Raw genomic sequence first — 14344 nt, forward strand, 5'->3', positions numbered from 1 at the left:
AGATATTAAGCAACCTCAGAATATATCATATTCAGAACTACTGGCTTTAGAGCCCCTTGCTTCTACAGGGTAAGTCTTTCTCACTAGGGGGAAAAAGGAAAATATTTTCCATTAAAATATTTTAAATTTCCCATTTTCACTTTAATGCATAAGCAACCAGTTTTTTGTTTGGATACCCTTGGGAAGAAGAACTTTAAACTCTTCTACGAAATTGAGTGAGATTATTATTCCAAAATATCTAATTTTACAAATTGAACAGTCTTGACTATGCAAGTAATTATTTAAAAACTCTGCAAACAGATAAATAGCTACTCTGGTCTCCTTCCTTCCCAAACTCTCTTGTGGGTGACACATGCTGAAGAAAATATTTATGCTTTACCTAACATTTCCTACTTAAGAGAAACAATCTGAATTTCTAAATTTGGGCCTAGAGAATAAACAGACGTTTTTCTCCTTTCCTCCTCTTCCTTCCTTCCTTGCTAATCAAACTAAGATAATTGTTCTGCCCTAGAAAATCTCCAATGACTAACAAATACTATTGTGCTTTTTTTTTCTATGAGAGAAACTTGAAAAAGCACCCCATCCCATTCATCAAAAATCAAAAAATTAGCAAGGAATGAGATATCTCAGGCTTTAAGGCAAGGTTTATACAGAGGTGAAGGTCAGTCATTCTTCATGTCAAAAATTTGACACGGAAATTGGGAGTGTTTCCTTGTTCCTTTGTAATTAGAAAAATATCCCATTTTTAAACTTGAATCATGTAAAAATTCCCTTGACTACTTATATTTTTCAAGACTATGTTATACTTAAATATATTCAACTATCGCTATCTGGGGAGATAAATCCAGGTCAGACAAACATAAAAAATGAACCATGCTTCCTGAGCAGTAAAACTGATTGGTTGTGCATGACATTTACCCAGATTTGGTAATAGCTATCATTTGTTGAGAATTTAGTACATTCTAAACCAGAGATTCTCAATCTTGGTTATGTATTAGAATCATTGGAGACATTTTTGTAAACTTTTTATTTTGAATTAACTTTAGACATGGAAAAATTGCAAAAGTAGTATAGAGTTCTCCTATATCCCTCAACTGCTTCCCATAACATTAACCCCTCACATGACCATTGCATAATTATCACAATCAAGAAATACACATTATCAATATAATATTATTAAATAAATTACAGATCCTATTAGAATTTTACCAGTTGTTCCACTAATTTCCTTTTTCGATTCAGGATTACACTGAATTGGTATTTCTTCTTAGTCTTGTCCAACCTGTGATATTACCTCTGCCTTTTCTTGTCTTTCACAACCTTGATTTTTTTTGAAGAATACTAGTCAGTTATTTTGGAGTTAATTTGGGTTTGTCTGATGTTTTCTCATGATCAGAACAAAGTGATGCATTTTTGTAAGAATACCACAGAACTGATATACCCTTTTCAATGAATCATATCAAGGAGTTCATAATGTTGATTTTGTAATTTTGGTAATACTAATTTTGTCAACTTGGTTAAAGTCCTATCTAATGGGTTTCTCCACTGTAATATTATCTTTCCTTTAGTAGTTAACAAATATCTTGATACTTTGAAACCATGCAAATCCTGTTTCTCCTCAAACTTTTATCCACTATTTTAACATCTGTCAGTAGACCTTATCTACAACAATTATTGCTGTGGTCCCTTTCCAGAAATGAGTTTCTATTTCCCTATTTTCTTCTACATTTATTAATTGGAATTCCACACGAGTGTTTTTTTAAATGCTGATACAGACAAATTCAAGGAAAATTTACTAAGCATATTATCTCTAGTTCGCACAATATGGCTAATAAGCAGATATTATTATCCACACTGGAATACAAGGAAATTGATACTTGGAATGACACAGTAACATATGTTTTTACAGGTAGGAAGTAGTGAAGGCAAGACAGAAGCTCTGAACTACATATCTCCGAAATCTGATTCTTCCACTGCCCCAGCTTTCTTCCTTTTAAAGTCAGCTCACTGTTCTTAATATCAAACTTTGGCCCATTTAAATTTTAGTCTACTAACCCCAATCATCTATAATTGTTATATAGATCAGTCCAGGGTTAGGCACATTGTTTTTCTGTCTGAACTCTTTGAAACTCACCTAAAGAGTCAAGAATAGATGCTAACTGTGTTTTCACCTTCACCTGGACAAAAGATCTTTGCAGAACAGAAGAGAATGAAAGAAAATGGTATATCATATACATTTAGGTATTTAGGCTAACAGGCAACTTTTTTAAAGAAATATAACCCAAATGCTTTATGAGGGAAGAAAGCTTATCAGGCATTGCACTTAAGCATATAGTGGTGAAGAGTGGGGCTTTGGAGGCAGCTAGAACTGAGTTAGAGTCCAGCAAACTGCTCAATGACTTTGAAATGTTTTTCTAACATCTTTAAGGTTAAATTTCCTAATTGTTAAAATGTAAACATTAATACCCACTACACAGACTTCATGTGGGGATTCAATGATCTTCAGCACAGGGGTACAAGCAATCAATAACTATGAGTTTAAAAAACAACAACAACAACACTGTAACCAAATTGCCTAACACCTGACAAGAGATGAGTACTTTTGAACAAAATTTTTGGGAAAAGAAGAGAGAGGTAATTTTTGAGGATGTGACCCTTAAAAGGGATCAGATGACATGGGTGTGTACAGGAGTTTTAGAAGTGCCAGGGGGATACATAAGGACTCTGAGGGAGAAAAAGATAAAGGGAACTGAAGAGTGTGAACTATCACCTTGGCTGATTTCCTTTGTGGAGGCAATCATCAAGTAGAGAGCTGGATAAAACGGTGGGCCAGCTGAAGAGTTGCTGCAGCTGCCAATCTATAAATGGCAGGCAGCTAAAACATCACATGAAATGTAAAGAAAGAAAATTTTCCCTAGAACATCTTTTAGGAAGGGCAGTTTACATGCATACCATCAGGATAAGAAATTTTGTCTATTTCGGTCACTTCTGTATTTCCAGTGCCTAGAACACCGCCTAGCGTATGGTAACTATTCAACAGAAGCATTAGATGACTGGATAAATGAATGAAGCATCAATAAATGCAGAAGACCAATTAAGAAACTTAGCTGCTTAAGAAAAAGGCTTTGTCCCTTACAGGCCTTCTCTTGTGCTGAGAGAGGTAAACAGACTTAGGGGGCTGAGCTGATTCCTTCAAGTCTATAGAAGCAAGCCTGGGCCCACCTCCTGGCTGCTCACCTCATCTCCCTCTTCTTCATTAAAGGTTCAGTGTTTCCTCTATATACTTGTTGAACAAATAAAGAATAACGATTTTTTAAAAGGATGTCAAATTATAAATTTGCTCAGGACCTCTACAAATCTGTTAGACCTTGGCTCTATGTCACTAAAATTACATCTGTACAAAGAAAAGCAGTCATTGCTTGTCCAACTATGAAAATGTGAAATAAAATGCCTGTGGCAAAGATTGGAAGTTGCTTTTCTCCCTTTCATGCTTAATAACAGAAGCCTGAGAAGTGTGTCGAGCTGAAGAACTATATATCCAAAGCACATCTGTAAGCAGAGGTGTCTGCTGAGATTTAAGAGTCCTCCAGGAAACTGTTTTGCCCCTTGCTCTTCTACTCTTGCCTGGAATGAAGATACAATGGTTGGAGCTCCGAGAGTCATCTTAGTGATTTTGAAGATGATGAACAGAAAGCTATAAGGAGGCTGACTCTGATGATTTTCTGGAGCTGCCATACCAGTGTCTATCTTCAGACTTAATTTGTGTGGGCAAAAAAACAAACTTACATCTTGTTGAAGTAACTATAGTTAGGTCAATAGCCAACATAATTTCGGTGTTGTACCCCATTAGACAATGTGTATATACAGTTACATCCATAGGGGCTAAATATGGGTACTTTGAAGAAAGAAGGAAATTAGAATTTTTAAGTGATGTTTTTAGTAATTATTAAGAGGATAGAAGAAAATAGGGTGTGCAATTTAAAGAAATACTTCTTATGAGAGCACTGTTACCCATTGCAGAGTTGAACAATTGACCTGTACCATAGCAAGTGTTTTCGTCAATAATTGGCACATTTCAGTATTGAAAGGAATCATCAATCGCCTAATCCAATTACCCATCTGATGCTCAAACTCTTCTCCAGGATATTTAGGTAAGAAGTCATCCAGCTTATGCTTGGCTACATCAAATGATGAATAACTCTCTACTTCCCACGCCAGCCCATTTTTATCTTTGGACAGTTCTAAAAGTTAGAATGTTGTTTCTTACATTGAGCTGAAAATCTGTTTTCCTCTAGCTTCTATCCACTCATTCTACTTTTCGTCTTCAGAGCCATATTCAGTATTTCCAATTTCTGTTCTAAATGACAAGCCTTCAATTATCACACTCCTCTTGAGACAGCTGCCCTTCTGGGTTTTCATGCCAGGAAATCTTGCTGACCATGTTTCTGAACATGTTGAGATCTACTTTCCCAGAATCTAGGGAATAGGTATGACTGCACCTACTCTTCCCTTTCCTTGCTATCATATACCTTGACAGAATATGGCCACGTCTTCCCTGGTTATATAACTTCTTTTGGCCAAAAAATGGCCTCTTAGTTATTCAAATACAGACACAAACTAATCATTAGTCCAACTGTTTTCAATAACTCTGGGAGATACATTTTGAGACAAAGCAAGTAAAGAACTTGTCAGATATGGTACTACCAGCTGGATGAGGGTCCCATTATACATCCCCCAATATTTGACATCACCCTTTTTACAATATAGTATACCTGTGCCACATGTTTGAACTAAATGAAAAATAAATCATTTATTTCTTACATCAGGCCAAATGACACTTGGCACATCTTCACAATAATATCACATTTGTCCTGTCACCTTTCATCCACATGCTACTTATCTCTAGCAAATCTCTACTCTTAGGATTTCTGAGCAGCCATAATGATATTGCCAATTTCTCCACTAAACAAAGTCTGTTTCTACTCAATTAGATCTATTCTCCCATTACCATATTTCAAACAGACAATACTCACCAAACTTTGGTGACATCAGTGGGATATATACCATCTGTGTTATAATATCTAATTTACTAGGTTACCTGCTATAATCAAATATATTAAGTCCACAGGAGGTGATATTAACCAAAATAAATGTAGCCTGAAATACTTATTTTTAAAATTAAAAAAATTAAATTGAAATTTAGCCAATAGCAAAGGCACTGTAAATTTAATCTGGAACTAATCTCTGGGTTCAACACCAAAGGGCAGACATCCTGTAAGGAACTTCTGACACTCTTCTCTGCTTCTGCAACTAGTATTATGTCAAACAGGCAAAATGAAAATGGTCAGGAACTCCAGTTACCCTCTACCAGGAGAGCAGAAGTCATTTTTCAGGCTAGATTTTTAAGAATATAAATCCAGGTTCACAGTTTAAGAGAAACATAGTTTTCTATTCACAATCTGTCTTCCAGCCAACCTATTTTATTACCAATATCAGGAAGGTCCAGAGATAACATATAGTTTAAACTTCAAATACCTCAAACCAAGCTGTCAGGGAGGGGAGAGGTCAGATGCTGACATGCTGGAAAAAAGGAAAGCTGATGATGACCACGGTGACGGTATCAGTTTTTCACCCAATAGGTATGAATTGGGATGGGATCAGTGGAAGATGAGAGTTGGGTTATTTCAGGTTTATGCTGTTGATGTTAAAGACAGATGTACCTAGAGAGGGTTAGGCAAGTAGAGAGTGAGGTCATGCATACTCAAAATTGAGATGAAGCCTCTGCAAGCTCGGGGACTCATTTTCTCCCCTGCTGAATGCTGTAAGAAATTGTTTTTGAACCATACGCATCCTGAAAAAAGTCTCTTCTCATGGTCCCAGAAATTTGCTCTCCAAGGCAGAGGAAGAAAGAAAGAGTTTGGTCTGTAAGTTTACTCATGTCTGTCACTGGCTTTCATTTCAGCATGTATCTACTTTTTCTTCTCATTAAAAAACAAAACAAAACACAAACCAAAATAAACCCTCCCCAAACCAGAAAAAGGCATGTTAGAATATGTTAGTAAGATACCATTTGGAATTCTCATTCATACGGCATATAAGAAATAATTGCTTAAATTATACAACTATTATATGGAAGATAACTTATTTTTATTATTAGCTTCATGGGTCATTGACATTTTATGTACAAGACTGAAGATGTGTTTCTTCTGTCTCCAAGGACTCCACAGACTTGGAGAGAAGATAAGACATACGTAAGTACCTAATACATTATCTGTAGCATGGCATGTGCCTTAAGAGAGATATAAAGAGCCCCAGAGGTTTAGAGAAAGAGGAGATTAATTCTGAACTCAACAACACCACCAGCAAAATGGCTACTATGATATGAATGTTTATGTCCCCTGCAAATTCGTATGTTGAATGTGATGATATTCGATGGTGGGGCCTTTGGGAAGTGAGGGTAGAGAGCCCTCAAGATGGGATTAGTGCCCTTATAAAAGAGGCTTCAGAGAGATCCCTGGCCCTTCTGCCATGTGAGGACAGAGTGAGAAGTCACGAGCTATGAACCAGAAAGAGGACCCTCACCAGAAGGCAACCATGCTAGTGCCTTGATCTTGGACTTCCCAGCATCCCCAACTGTGAGAAATAAATTGTGGTTGTTTATAAATCATCTAGCCCATGGTATTTTGTCATAACAGCCTATGCTGCCAAGAACGGACTAAGACAATGGCTAATAGTGAAACAACAGGATTCAAACATGAGTACAGTGAGTGCCGATCTCAGTTTTACTGTCCTGCCTTAGCCACATCATTTCACTGTGCATTAGTTTCTTCAACCATTAAATGAGAAAGAGAAAACGACATTTTTGCCCAAAGAACTCTGATCCTCTGGAAATGGCTCTGGATGAGCACATCAACAGACACATCCCAAACCAAGCAAAAATATTGTATTGTTCATGGAAAGCTTCACAGCGCTCAGAACAGAGCAGAAAAGTCACCGCTCTTTGCTACCGCCATCTTCCAAACTTTCCCTTCTCGGAGGACAGTCCCACAAACAGAGGCAGCATTGTCAAAGCGTGGCAAGACTAGATGTTCACAGGCAGCCAGTCTTAGGAGAAGGTTAATTTGTGTTAGCAAATTTTCAAACAACCTGTCATACCTGATTATTTTTCTTTATACAAATCCTTCCCTCCCCCTCCTGGTTTTAAATAAATAAATAAATAAATAAATAAATAAATAAATAAATAAATAAAATAAGCAGGAAAAAAAAAATGTCTCCAGGAATGTGTGGTAGCCGATCTTTCAAGGCCACTTGAATAAATAAATAAAAGAAAAAGAAAAACAGAAACATTGCTATTCTGAAGGACTTTTGTTTTCCTCTTTGAAGACACTGCAAAGCAATCACAATGATGTAAATTCAAGGGCAAGTGCTTCATCCTTTATAAGTTGAATTAGTTAAGTTGATCCTCTTCGCCAGCATGTGTTTAATGCACAGAGAGATAAAATTTGATATGTTCATGACAACAATCACATTAGTACAAGTAAAAGGTGTTAATAAAGTATTGGCACCGAAAATATATGAAACAAACCAAAATGCAGAGAAAGTGATAGAGTCCCTATTGTAGTATATAAATTACATTGTTAAACTGATGATTGATATTATAGCTTCCATTTCAAAGACTCCCTTTATAGAGCAGGTCTATTGTCAAAAATGATAATAAGAAAATACTTTCTCAAGAGTATACCTGCCCATATATTATTCCTATAAAATTGTAGACATGAGAGAATTTTCTGGAATAATGACATATCTAAAAATGAGAGGTGGGCAGAAGAATTTAAAGGATGAAAATGACACTAAAATATAGCACCTTAAAATGTTTTTTAATACTCTGCATAAAGGTGCTTCATTCAAAATAGTCCAAGTGGCATGCAAGAGGACATTATATAAATTTATATAGCACTCCACCTTTTTCAAACACCATCTATGCATGAATTCCCAGTAGCATTCTTCTGTGGTTATCAGATTACGTATTAGATAAATTAATCAATCTCTCTCTCAATCTCTCTCTCTCTGTCTCTCTCTCTCTCCAATGAAAAAATTGAGGAGAAAATGAGTTAAGTAACTTGCCTCAGCTCTACTGAATAAAGACAAGTTTTTAAACATCTAATAAGAGAATTTTCAAATATGATGAAAGGGACCATGTCAGGCCAACATAAAGAAACAAACAAACAAATAGGGGCAACTCGGTGGCTCAGTCGGTTGGGTGTCCGACTTCGGCTCAGGTCATGATCTCACCATTCGTGGGTTCGAGCCCCATGTGAGCCTGGAGGCTGCTTCAGATTCTGTGTCTCCCTCTCTCTCTGCCCCTCCCCTGCTCTCATTCTGTCTCTCTCTCTTAAAAATAAATAAACATTAAAAAAAGAAAAAGAAAAAAAAAAACAAACAAGCGAACAAGCCTCAACCAGTGGCTTAAACAACATATGTTCTTTATACTTTTGCTGGTTGCAAAGGACAGAGGGGAATTGAGGTTGTTTCAAGCGACAGGGTTCACTTCCAGCTTCCAGTCCACATGTAAGGAGCTTGGAAGTCATCGCTCCCATCCTCAATAAGAAAACAGATGAACAAACTGGAAATCAACAACTTTTCTCAAATCCATCAGAGAACTGAGGTCACAGAGCAAACCCCTACCCCCAAACCTGAAGAGATGGACGGATATAAGAAATCACAGCTTTCTAAGGGGAGAAACCTCAGCGAGAGCCAGCATCCATTAGGAATACTTAAGGATAACTGACTAATTGCTGAAGAGTGAGCATACACAAGCCATAAGAAATAAAAACCCCAGGAGACCCAGCCTTTGGAATGTCTCCCACACTTTTCGTGAGTTTCACCTCCAGTAGCCCCACCAAGTTCTCACTGAGAAATCGGAGAAAAATCTCCTCATGCTCCCAAAAGGAAAAGGGAGAACTAACTATCCTAAAATATACCTAGAACATTTTGTTCTATTTAACAAATTTTTTCCATGAGGGAAAAGCTTAACTGACTTGGGTTTTATAGGGGTCCAATGGATATGGGGGAAGAGAAATACCCACTCCAGCACCTCTAGCCTTTTGGTCTCACTTAAGGTTGGGGCGGGGGCGGGGGGGGGATAAGAAAATTGAGACTTAGAATCATAGACGCTAAAATGATTCCCCTCCCGGTATGCACATCTTGTACCACACAGATAGGGCCCCTGAATAATAAGAGAGGAGTACAGCTAGAAAGAACTGCATGGCTCAGATCTTATTTACAAAGGAACATTCAGGAAAACTCAAAGACAACAGAAATGACAAAAGCAAGGACACCATAAGAAATTTTAGTCTCTGACATCTACAGCTACAGCAAACAGTAAACACAGTTCAACACCCAGCCAGATAAATAGAAAATTTCACACTAAAGGTCAAATTAGCTTAGTTCACTTACCCAAGACATCACATGTGGCTTTCAACAAAAAATTGCAAAGCATGCTAAAAGGCAAAAAAATCAAAACAAAACAAAACAAAACACCACAGTTTGAAGAGACATGGCAGGCATTGGAACCAGATTTAGCTATGGCAGATATTTTAGAATGATCACACCTGGAATTTAACTATAATGTGTATGATAAGGCCTCTAATGGAACAAGGGGACGACATACAAGAACAGGTAGGCAATGTAAGCTGAGAGATGGACACTCTAGGAAAGAATCAAAAGGAAAGACTAGAAGTCATAAACATTGGCACAGAAATGAAGAATGCCTTTGACAGGCTCTTCAGTAGACTGCACACAGCCAAGGAAAGAACTCAAGAACTTGAAGACATGTCAATAGAAACTTCTCAAATTGAAACACAAAGAGATTTAAAAAAGAAAGAAAGAAAGAAAGAAAGAAAGAAAGAAAGAAAGAAAAAAGTAAAAGAGATTTCTAAAAACTGAAAGAAAAAAGAGAACACAATATCTAAAACCTGTGGGACAAATACAAAGAACACACACATAATAGGAATACCAGAAGGAGATCAGAGAAAGGAACAGAATAAATATTTGAAATATTAATAGCTGAGAATTTTCAGGTTACGGAGATGTGTTGTGAGGACACAAGAGGAAATGGGAGAGTGCAGGAAAGCTTCTCATCCATCAAGGGAACCAGTTTCATGGAGAATTAAAATGCCTTTGTCCCATTATGGCATACAACATAATATACTCGCATACACCATAATCTAGCCATCACTATTCTCACAGATCACTTTTCTGATCTGAGTGGGTCTGGTCTGTGTTCTGACTACAGTTGACCCTTAAATAACACAGGTTTGAAGTGCACATACCACTTATAAATGGATTTTTCTCAATAAACACAGTACAATATTGTAAATGTGTTTTTTCTTCCTTATGGTTTTCTTAATAACATTTTATTTTCTCTAGCCTACTTCATTGTAAGAATACGATATATAATACACATAATGTACAAAACATGTGTTGACTGTTTATGTTATCAGTAAGTCTTCTGTTCAACAGTAGGCTATTAGTAGTTAAATTTTTGGAAAGTCAAAAGTTATATGCAGATTTCCGACCATGTGGGTTGTCAGAGCCTCTAACCCCTGCGTTCTTCAAGGGTCAACTGTATTTGCTTTCTTCCTCTCAGTCTCCTGTCTTTTGTTTACATGGCTTTCACCATAGTATGCCTGCCGCCTTTTCTCTGTCTCTTAGCCTTTGAACAGCTGATTGTCTATGCCCCTATTCTACTCAGTAAGAGAGAATCTGCCTTGGTTACTCACCCTCCAGAGTCAGCACTCCTACTAACCAGAATCACTTCATCAAACCACCTGCCAGGCTGCCGCCCAGCCAATAAGCTGGTTGTATTTGGGTCAGGTGCTAATTCTTAATCCAGTCATCTCTGAGCTAAGCAGAGAGATCATGTGATAAAATGAATTAAGAACAAGAAACTGCTTCCTAGTTCACGTTTGGGAGGGACGAATAGCAAGGTAGTCTCTCAGCATGTTATGAATCTATCTGAATTCCCAGGCATTTTGATAGCGGGTTGCAAAAGGCAGACTTAGTTCCCAAACGAAATGGTAAAACTTTGATTCAACATATCATTTGTCTCCTTGAGTTTCATTTCTGGTTTACACCATACTACATGTCCCCACCACCACCACCACCAATGGAGGGGACAGGGGGTGTGCAGTGTAACATCACTGAAGACAGCCCCCAAAGTACCCTCACAAAAGACCAGAGCAGACAGCTGCAAACACTACAAAGGTTGATGTGGTATCTCTGAGAGCAGCTGTGTACTTCCTCGACAGTCCCACTCCTTTAGTTATTTCACTGGGTCACCTGTCCCAAAATACTTTTGACTGTCCTCTACTAAACGTGTGGCTGGAAGAGGAAGATAGGAAAAGGGGTGTGTGCTAAAACATAGGGGTGTGTGTATGTGTATGGACATGTGTGTGTGTGTGTGTGTGTGTGTGTGTGTGTGTGTGTATTCTTTCCTCCAGAGCATGTTTGAATAAATGTATTTTTCATCTACCTGAATTCAGTGTAGGCTGTTAATTTTCCAAAGCAGATAAAATCAACGTAGGAAGAAAGCCCAGTGTTCTTAGTGCTTACTTTTCACTTGAATTCAAATTAAATGTGAATATGCGTCCTCCTTGCTAGTGTTCAAGGGATCATTTTCAGCTAACTTCTCTCTGCACATATGTCACAGAGCAGTGAGGGAGAGGCACCAGTCACCAGTGTCATTCTTCTTAGTTCTTGACTGTGTTTGACCTTCAGGGGCACCTCTCTTAGCGAGGAAAAGAGTGCTTTGCTCTACCTCCACGTAGAGGGCAAGGTAAGAGTAAAGGCTACAAGATAGAAGATAAGAACCCTGTTCCTGTTTAACTAACTCTCTCTGGCCTCACAATCAAAAGAGGTGCTCTCATGCATCACATCTTTTCTATTACCTTTGTCCACTGTGCATACTGTTTTTTGGCAAGAAATAGAGTGAAACCTTCTGCTTTCCTAGTGGAGATCTTATTTAAGAAAGAGACACAAAATGTGCAGCAGTACTGTGTTCCCATTTTACCAATCTTCTCTGGTTCCACATACCTTATAACCTGATGGCTACGTGACTGCAGATAATATATTCCATCCTAATCTGTTTCTTAGGACAGATTTTTAGGAGAAAAGAGGCAAAATCCTTTGTCTTTTGCCAAAAAAAAAAAAGCCATTACAGCTGTCACTGTTCAATTTGCACACGAAAATACCCAAGTCATTGATTTATCAAAATGTATTGCGTCCTTCAACTCAAATAGCCTTGATACATGGTCAGATATATTTCCCATTTTAGAGATGAAGAAACCAAGTCACAGAGGGGTCAGATGATCCATCTAAACTAAGATATGAAATATAATTACAATAATGAGTCTAGTTCACTGATTGTCAGCCAAATCATTTCACTTATCTTTTCATAAGACAGCTACAAATATTACCATACTTCAAGATCCATGATATATGTGTATCATGCAACATAAATGTTATGTACATTTCTCATGTAACATAATACAATTGTTTTTCACTTCACCTATAGAAAATTTAGGGTGAATTTACACTCAGTTTTAATTAACTGAAAAGATGTTTGAAGTCACCTTTATTTTCCACTGGCCAAAAAAAAAAAAAAAAAGCCAGAATGTTCTTTAAATGAAAAAAAGAAAAAGGAAATTGACGAGGCTTACTCTGCTCCCTCTCCTGTGGGCCTCCTGTCCATGAATTAGCATTAATGGAGGTAGTGAAGGAAGTGAATTCCCCATACCTGGAAAGTAAAGAAACCCAGACACGTATAGAGAGCTTAGTGTACATGCTGCATAATAGTATTTCTGAAGAGTAGTGAATTCTGTATTCAAACAGAGGTCAGCAAATAAATCCAGAGTGCCTGAGTGTTTGATTTTTCCTTTTTAAAGATGAGCTGCTCTTATGGTTAGAGGTTTTCATTTCCCAGCTCTGACACAGGGTAGTCACATATGCAAACATGGACACTATGCCTACAGTCTCAATATAGATTAATTATTTCTGGCTGCCAGCAACCTCGAGTGGATTATGCTGTTTCTGTGATAAACCCCAACCCTCCGTACTCAGAGACAAAAGAAACACACACACACAGTAAAAGGCTAGTGCCTCAGTCCATAGTTATTTCGCCTTGAATAGACTTTCCAAATGAAGCCCTTTCGTTTTGCTTTCTATATTAAACATTAAAAACCAAAAAGGAATTTTAAATCTTGGGTTTTTTTCATTAGTGTATCACAAACTACTAATTACAAAAGATTTCTTTTACTAAATGATTTAGTTCTTATGCCTGTTTTAACACTTGAAAGGTTACAGCTTTAGGAAAAAAGGAAAGAGCCTTAATTAAAGAATGAATTATTGAATATTCAGTTTTAATTGATGTTGCCCCATGCTATTATTTTGCATGTTTATAGACATTTTATGTGATTCTGTTATCAGAATAACCAAAGAGAGAGACATTGACTATTGAGCCTTAAAAGGGGGAGGGCTTCTGCCTGATCACATCCAGCCATTTAAGTTCAAGAATCATCTGAAGCGTGGTTTCCATGACAACAAGTCACTAATTGCGAACATAAAATAAAGCAAAAAATCAACCTTCCCTGAATTTGGCAGCTACATGGATGATGTCTTTTTTTTTTTTTTTTTTTTTTTTTTTTTAATAGTGAAATGGCACTTTTCCTTAGGGAATTCCTCAAGTAATCTTTCCAAACCCAAGAAGTCATTCCATAGTGGGGGTAACTCTGGCCTGGGAAAGGTGTCAGCTTAAAGCTGTCCAAATCTGTTAGGCTGGGGTTGCCAACACCTAGTTTCTGCTAGAGATAAGGAAAACACCTATGATGATGAGTGAAGGATTTTTGCATCTTTGAGGGACAGAACAGCAAAGATCACTGCTGTGGCAGATGAATGAACCAAAGAAATGCTACTAAATACTGGATTCGAACACCCTTTAGATAAGGGGGGGAAACAAATTGAGGGGAAAAGGTGACTTAAAACCTAAAATCGGCCACTTTCCACAGGGTTAGTCACCTGTGCTCAATCACTAGCAAAGGTTTCTGGTTTCTCTGCCTGGCAGATTTAAAAAAAACAAACAAAAAAAGTGCACCCCTTGAGACTTGGAAACCTGTTCAACCGACACAATGGCACCATTCAAAATTCACCAATTTATGAACTGCAGCATATCATTTGTAAAAATTGCTTCAGCCTGAGTTACCTTTCACCAGCTCTGTAAGTCTACTCACTGGGTCACTAGGAGTGAACAAGAACATTTTGATAAATTCTGTTTCCATGACGATGAATT

The 14344-nt window shown here is 37.5% G+C and overlaps 1 long non-coding RNA gene across 1 annotated transcript in view; it reads right to left on the minus strand.

The window, feature by feature from the left end:
* The window catches only part of LOC122199128, a 59489-nt gene extending 45200 nt beyond the window's left edge, over window positions 1–14289 (minus strand). The window contains exon 1 of the long non-coding RNA XR_006193348.1: window positions 14258–14289. This is a non-coding gene — a long non-coding RNA (uncharacterized LOC122199128). The remainder of the gene's footprint in view (window positions 1–14257) is intronic.
* Window positions 14290–14344: the final 55 nt, after the last annotated feature.

This window comes from Panthera leo, chromosome A1 (genome assembly GCF_018350215.1).
Source record: "Panthera leo isolate Ple1 chromosome A1, P.leo_Ple1_pat1.1, whole genome shotgun sequence".
In the NCBI taxonomy this organism is placed as follows: domain Eukaryota; kingdom Metazoa; phylum Chordata; class Mammalia; order Carnivora; family Felidae; genus Panthera; species Panthera leo.